We start from the raw sequence: 8,350 nt of genomic DNA, 5'->3' as shown, positions 1-8,350 counted from the left end.
TCCATTTATCCACACAACAACCCTGTGAGGTAGGTCGTGACAACGATATTGCCCTTTCTCTACTGGTCTGTTGTCCAAGCTTTGCAATGCTCTCAGTGTTGTGCAGCAAATAGGCGCTCTGATCTCTGCTTCAAGTTCCACCTTTGCCATAGCTCCAGGCAGCTGCCACTCCTCATGACAAACACCTTCAGGTTTGTTGTGAATGCAAACATGCTGCTAAAGTGTTTTGAAATTTAAAGTGTGCGATAGAAACCATGAATTGTCGGGCACCTGCTAGCAGATGCTGGTACCTGCAGTTGTCAAGAAGTCCTGGATCTCTCAGTGAAGGGAGTTTGGACTGTGACCACTGGGGGGCAGCAAATTCACATTGCTCAGGTAAAAACCTGCCATAAGCTTTTGCCACAGGAAATCTCTTGGTGGGGCGCGCGGGTGTGTGTGTGTGTGTGTGTTTGAAGCTGGATCAGGCAGCTTCACCCTTTAATGGAGCTAAAGAGGTCTATGGGTTTGCAAATACTTAGGAAACCTGGGGGTTTGCAAATACATGCCAACTCAAGACAAATGGTCCGTATTGATCCAGCATTGGCTGCACCAAATTGTAAAATATCTCCTGGGTTTCAGACAAGACTCTCCAGGCTGTGTCTGGAACCTGGCAGCTTTGGCTGCAAAACAAGTGCTCTGCTACTGCTGTGGCCCTCAGTACCTGCACCCCATTTCCTGGCTCACAGAATCGTAGAGTTGGAAGGGACCCTGAGAGCCATCTAGTCCAACCCCTTGCAATGCAGGAATCGCAACTAAAGCAACTTCTGGCTGGGGGGGGGGGGGCTCAGCAGCCCTGCATTGAGCGGTCTTGAGTCCAAAAATGCTTTTATTCTCTCAGCCATCGGCATGGAAGGGGACTGATGTAGCTTCTGATATTGTTGTAAGACCGGTCCTATGGAAATTACCAGTGCTTTTGAACACTCTCAAAACAGGTAAAGAAAGAGGACAGCTGCCATACTTCCAGCAGCTGTGTAGAAGAGAAATAATGTATAGAAAGGGGGTGACTAGAATCGTAATCGTAGAAGAGACTCCGAGAGGCAGGTAGTCCAGCCCCATGCAATGCCCTCCAGCTGTCGATGGATCTCAATGCCCGTCATCCCTGACCATTGGGCACGCTGGCTGGAACCTGCTTTTCAAAAACAAAATCAACGCACAAAGCTGGAAGCAAAAAAATGTGTGCGCTGGCTGGGCTAAGACGGGGCCAGCGCCCCAGCTGTGGTTGCACCTCTTTCTGTCTGATTTTATGACACTGCATGCCAGCTGCTGTGTGGGTGTTTTCCGCCAGCGGCGGACTTGTCCCAGGCTGCTTTTAAGGCCAGCATCCGCCTGTCTCCTCTGCTCTCGCTCTCATGGGACGCAGCCACAATAGCTGCTTTGTGGCTCAAGCTTCTGCCCTTCGCCCTGGGAGGGGAAGGGGAGATGGGAGGAAGGGCTAGGGCTTGGGGATGGGAGGTTGGGAGGAACAAAGGGGGCCTCTCAAGTTCCAGCATGCATGCTATTGTCCCCTTGTAGACAGGTCAGCCCCCTGCCCCTCACCCCCCTGCGCACAATGGGTGTCCGGCTGCTGGGACAAAGGAGAGGCTGGCAGAGATGGGGAGGGGAAGGGAAGTGGCATTTTCTGCTCCAATTCTCCAAGACTTTCCCCATCTTGGTGGGGGGAGGGGGGAGAAAGTCCTTATTGAGAGAAGGGGTGTCTGATTCCCAGGAGGGAGGGAGAGAAATTGCAGGCTGTACATCTGGATTAGGGCAACCCTATACACTTTGGGATGCAGCCAGCTAAGTCCAACTCAAAGTAGACCCATTGAAATGAAGGGTTTATTCTTAAAGGACCATTTCTATACCGCTTAATTAAAAAAAATTTGTCCAGTAGCACCTTAGAGACCAACTAAATTTGTTCTGCATGCACACGAAAGCTTAGAACAAACTTATTTGGTCTCTAAGGTGCTACTGGACAATTTTTCCATGTATTTCGACTGCGTCAGACCAACACAGCTATCTAGCTGGATCTATACCGCTTAATACAGGAAAAAAAGTGTGATAAAGCATGGTACTAACGACTAATAAAAACACATATATCAATGCCATAATTGGTAACCTCTTCATTTTCTGACCCTTCCTGCATCTCATCCGGGACTCTGTCCAATGTGTCCATCTCTTACCCAGGATCCCAACAAGCTCACAGACTCACCCCATAACTGGCAGGGTTGATCTGTGGCAATTGGTTTCACTGGGTGCACTCTGAGCAGAGCTTAAAGGTAAAGGTAATGGGACCCGGCCATTAGGTCCAGTCGTGACCGACTCTGGGGTTGTGGCACTCATCTCGCATTATTGGCCAAGGGAGCCGGTGGTTTAACCCACAGCGCCACCTGCGCTTGGCTTATGTCAATATAAACCTTTGTGTCCCCTCTACCTCCTCTCTGTCAAAGAATAAACACCTTTTAACAACAAAAAGCTTTAAACAACACTGTTTACCTTCCCACTGTAGCGGTACCTATTTATCTACTTGCACTTTGACGTGGTTTTGAACTGCTAGATTGGCAGGAGCAGGGACCAAGCAATGGGAGCTCACCCCGTCATGGGGATTTGAACCGCCGACCTTCTGATCGGCAAGCCCTTGGCTCTGTGGTTTAACCCACAGCGCCACCCACGCTTATCTCAATATAAACCTTTGTGTTCCCTCCACCTCCTCTGTCAAATAATAAACACCTTTTAACAACGAAAAGCTTTAAACAACGATGTGGGTGGTACTGTGGGTTAAACCACTGAGCCTAGGGCTTGCCGATCAGAAGGTCGGCAATTCGAATCCCCACAACGGGGTGAGCTCCCGTTGCTCGGTCCCTGCTTCTGCCAACCTAGCAGTTCAAAACCACATCAAAGTGCAAGTAGATAAATAGGTACCGCTACAGCGGGAAGGTAAACAGCGTTTCCATGTGTTGCTCTGGTTCTCCAGAAGCGGCTTTGTCATGCTGGCCACATGACCTGGAAGCTGTACGCTGGCTCCCTTGGCCAATAACACGAGATGAGCGCCACAACCCCAGAGTCTTCCACGACTGGACCTAATGGCCAGGGGTCCCTTTACCTTTAACAACGAAAAAGTATTCAGCGAAAGAGGAAGAAGGAAGGAACAACAAGGTTGTCTGCAAACGGGACACCTGCTGTAACGAATTCTGTTTAAACATTGCAAGCAGAAGAGGTAGGGACAAATCAAACTGTCCTGGGGCATTGGATCCCCTCCCATCTTATGTTGCCAGATGTAACTATTTTATGTGAATGCACAAATGCCAGCATAGGGGTATTCAACCTGAAGGGAGGAGGAGAAAGAAAACAGAACCAGCTGCCAAACTGTCTACCATCTAGATCAGCGGTGGGAAACCTTAGGTTTGAAGGCCAGTGGCATAGCATGGGTTGCAAGTGCCTAGGACAAGTCAAGTACTGCACCCCCTAAAAAGTGGTGGTAGTGGCTGCTTCGGTCACCCGTCAGCCCCGAAGGCGTCTCCTGGGTTTGCCATGCACCTCCTTCTAGGGACCTGCCAAGGCCCCTTAGCCGAGAGCTCCTGAGAAGGTCACCCCGCCCCCTGAGCAGAACAGGCAAGCGCAGCCCACCCCCACTGGATCTCCTCTCCTTCCTGCCCCCTTGCCTTTGGCCACTTCGCGCACAATTGCCTCCACCCCTTGAAGGGACAGAGTGGAAAGGTAGGAACGGGCACAGCATCCTTATCTAGCCTTGAGCACCGAAGCTCCTCTCTTCTTCCCCGCCCTGCTGCCCACTGGATCCAGGCCTAGGAGTGTCCAACCCGCCCATCCCCCTGCCTGGCCTTGCCCAGCCTGGCTTGGGGAGGGGGCATCCCGCTGGGTCTTTCTTGGCTCTGGCCGCCAGTGAGCCAGATCAGTCCTAGGCAAATCTGCTTGGGTGCGCCAGCCTTAAAGGCAGGGCCATCCATTTGGCACCTGGGTGGGAGGAGCCAGCACGGAACTCTTAGCAAAGTTTCAGAGGCAGGAGAGAGTGGGGCGGGATGTGAGGGGAAACATTTTGCACCTGGGTCAACCACCCCTGTGTCCCACCCCATGTTAATCCACTGCTGGAGGCTAAATGTGGCCCTCCAAGTCTTTCCACCTGGCCCTCAGAACTCTTCCCAGACCCTCACCAGTCCTGATTTGCACTCCAAGTGTTTCTCTGATCATGCCTGTTGCTTGTCTGGTTGGAGGGTGGAGAGGGGACCCTGAGTAGATGAAGAAACCAGCCTACAGTAGATAGATGAAATTTATATCCCTTGTTCCATTGGCCGTGGCTCAGAGGAGAAGCTGTCCCCAGCCTCTGCTCGGGGACATAGGAAGAGCTTGGTGGTTTGTATTATTTTACTCTGCCTTTTGGCCACTGTGTTCTTCACGGTGCATTTACGGCTTGGGCTTTCGGTAACGAATTCCTAAAAAAAATATCAAATTCCAAACATTTTAAGAAGCATTTCCACTTAGCCACTCTGGGAAGGGAAAGGGAAGGGGGTGAGGAGGGAAATGTGAGATTTGAGGAGCGGAGCAGCTGCAGACAGGTTTAAGCTGAAAGAAGATGACAGGAAGGGCAGCTGGGGGCAGGAAAGCCCACCCTCCTCCCTATCGTGTAGGCGCAGAATCTTGCGGTGGCAAGAGCTGCAGCACCGTAGGAAACTTATCTGCTTGCTTCACATCCAATAATTTCTATACCCGCAACGTTAAGAAAAATACGGTAATAATAATGGCAGTGGACAGTAGAAAACCAGCTGTCCAATTACATTCATAAATGAAATACAGTGGTACCTTGGGTTAAGAACTTAATTCATTCCGGAGGTCCGTTCTTAACCTGAAACACCACTTTAGCTAAGGGGGCCTCCTGCTGCCGCCGTGCGATTTCTGTTCTCATCCTGAAGCAAAGTTCTTAACCCGAGGTACTATTTCTGGGTTAGCGGAGTCTGTAACCTGAAGCGTCTGTAACCTGAAGCGCCTGTAACCCGAGGTACCACTGTACAAGACCCATAAAAAAGATATACAAATCAAATATGTGAATAGGCAGTGTGTCAGTCTGAACTTTGGTTTATTACTGTAGATCACCGCATGAGAAAAAAGTTTGACATAACTTCATATGACAGGAGACACTCCATTATTAACTGTCTTGACGCTGGTAGGAGTCTAATCTCAAGAACACTTCCTGAAAGGCATTCAGGAGACATCCTTGCTTGTATAAGGATCAGCACATGCTAACCTAGCTACCATTAAAATTGACTTAACACTTGAATGCAGGCCATCAAGATAATGGTGGGATACCTTTTGAGGCAGGAGGCAGACAAGGCGGCTAGTTTAGTCATCACTCACTGTGAATTATGGGGAAAGTGGAGAATGGGCAGGAAACTGGGATAAATTCAACAGAACCATGGGACTATTTTTTTATTTTAAAAATCCTCAATATTTTTTTTTTAAAAAACCAGAACCACGGGACTATTGGAATTATAGGAATTGGTCATCTCAAAGCCCCCCTCTCTTCTCTATTTGAATGCATTGGCAAAAATGATACAAAAGTCCTAGATTTTCAAAGGTTAGTTGGCTCTCAAAACTCCGAGAATTCTACTTGGTGCCATCAAGGAATCTATACCTGCTTCTCCTTCATGACAGGTACGGTATGCACTTCCTCCCCCCGCCTCACCTCCATTTCTTAACTTGAGTTCTGTGGCAAAATTTTCATTCTCTGTAGGATTTTGAGAATAATCAGGGATCAAAGTGTGCCTGTATTGAAGGATCCGTTGCTTGCTCAAATTGTAATTTTGCTGCATGAAGCAGCATTTATATGGGCAACTCATGAATGTGTGACCATGCACGGATCCAGAACAGGACATGAGACAGGGGCAAAACAGTGCAGGCTTATGCACACTCTGCCAATGTGAGCGATAACCTGGAACTGTGCCTGGAACTGGAACTACTTTTCAATCATGATATATCACCAGCTAAACAGCGCAATATATCACCATGTCTGAAACAAGGATGGAGCTATGTAGAGGCATTGGCCGGCTTCACGGTTTCCCCCCACATTGTGATTTCTGCACACATCATCATTCGCCACATATTGCCAGATAAGAAACTATGAAACCGACATCGCAATATGGACTTTAAACTGGTTTTGGACGATATGTTGATATATCACCCAGCCTTAACTGGAACATAATGCTTGCACAAAATGTGGAGTTGCCTGTATATTCTCTCACCTTCATTACATGTAATAAACCAAGTTTTCTTTATTCCTCTGGTGTAAGAACTTTTTGTGGGCAGAATGTTAAGTGTGTGTATATTCATACACTGCAAGTATATTTTGCTAAGAGTGATGAGGTTTGTCCGTTAGGAATATGAGTTTACACATGAGTGCTGAGCACACCTGTGCGTTCAGTCACATACTTGAAACAAATACATCAACACAGTTAGATCATTCTTCTGGGAAAGCCTGCTGTGAGATCAGGTGAGTTTTCCACAGGCTGTTAAACGCCAAGACCAGGAGTGGATGGTGCCCATCGGCTGGGACTAGCAGGGTTGCCCCAATGGTTGTAGGTGCCCCCCGGATGTGTGTTGGGGGTGCATTCCAAAGGCCCTGGTTTAATGGGTTGTAAGATGAACCTTGGGAGCATCTGGCCAAGAGTGTCTCTCCTGAAGATGCTCATGCCATGTTGAAAGGGCACCAGAGCTCTGGTAAATGCTGCTGTTTAGCTCTCAAGTTGTATGTACTGTATAGGCTTGTAAGCTGAACTTAAACCACAGAGCCTAGGGCTAGCCGATCGGAAGGTCGGCAGTTCGAATCCCCGCGACGGGGTGAGCTCCCGTTGCTCGGTTCCAGCTCCTGCCAACCTAGCAGTTCGAAAGCACGTCAGAGTGCAAGTAGATACCGTGTTTCTCATATTATAAGACATGTCTTATATTTATTTTTTCCTCAAAAAAACCCACTATGGCTTATTTTCAAGGGATGTCTTATTTTTTTCCTCCTCCTCCTGCCGCGGCCGGCATTGCTGCTGCGCCTATCACTATGTCTTATTTTCGGGGTATGGCTTATATTCCTTGAATGCTTAAAAATCCTGCTATGGCTTATTTTATGGGTATGTCTTAAAATATGAGAAACAGGGTAAATAGGTACTGCTACAGTGGGAAGGTACCTATGTATGGAACTGGACCATAAAGAAGGCTGATCGCCGAAGAATTGATGCTTTTGAATTATGGTGCTGGAGGAGACTCTTGAGAGTCCCATGGACTGCAAGAAGATCAAACCTATCAATTCTGAAGGAAATCAGCCCTGAGTGCTCACTGGAAGGACAGATCCTGAAGCTGAGGCTCCAATACTTTGGCCACCTCATGAGAAGAGAAGACTCCCTGGAAAGGACCCTGATGTTGGGAAAGATGGAGGGCACTAGGAGAAGGGGGCGACAGAGGACGAGATGGTTGGACAGTGTTCTCGAAGCCACCAACATGAGTTTGACCAAACTGCAGGAGGCAGTGGAAGACAGGAGTGCCTGGCATGCTATGGTCCATGGGGTCACGAAGAGTCCTGCTACATCAAACCAAGGTGGGACTGGTGGCCTCTGCCCCAGCCCTATACCCAGCATGTCCCAGGCAGAGAAAGGCCTTTCCCCATTGCCTGCCTTCTGGATCCTTTTAAGTGGGGACGCCAGGGATGTTGTAGCCCACAAGCTTGACATGAGTCAACAGTGTGATGCAGCAGCAAAAAAAGCTAATGCTATTTTAGGATGCATCAACAGAAGTAGAGTGTCCGGTTCAAGGGAAGTAATAGTCTTGCCCTGTTCTGCCTCTGTTAGACCACAGCTGGAATACTGTGCCAAGTTCTGGGTGCCAATATTTAAGCAGGATAGTGTATTGACAAGCTGGAACGTGTGCAGAGGAGGGTGACCAAGATGATCAAGGGTCTGAAAACCAAGCCTTATGAGGAAAGGTCAAAGGAGTTGGGACACACTCTAAACCAGGCATCCCCAAACTGCGGCCCTCCAGATGTTTTGGCCTACAACTCCCATGATCCCTAGTTAACAGGACCAGTGGTCGGGGAAGATGGGAACTGTAGTTCAAAACATCTGGAGGGCCGAAGTTTGGGGATGCCTGCTCTAAACACTACCCCACACCAACCAGCTACGGTAGAAAGCATACAATTTAACAGTCAATATTTCTTTAATGTGGCTACATACTTGCTCGGGTTATAAAGATTTATTTCCAAAACAGGCGCTAGAGTGCTCTGCACACACACTGAGAATTTGAAAAAGGCTGTCTGCCTCCAAGGAAGCCCCTCGGTCTGCACATG

The sequence above is a fragment of the Zootoca vivipara genome, chromosome 16 (genome assembly GCF_965207765.1).
Source record: "Zootoca vivipara chromosome 16, rZooViv2.hap1.1, whole genome shotgun sequence".
NCBI lineage: Eukaryota > Metazoa > Chordata > Lepidosauria > Squamata > Lacertidae > Zootoca > Zootoca vivipara.
This window is presented reverse-complemented; position numbering follows the sequence as displayed.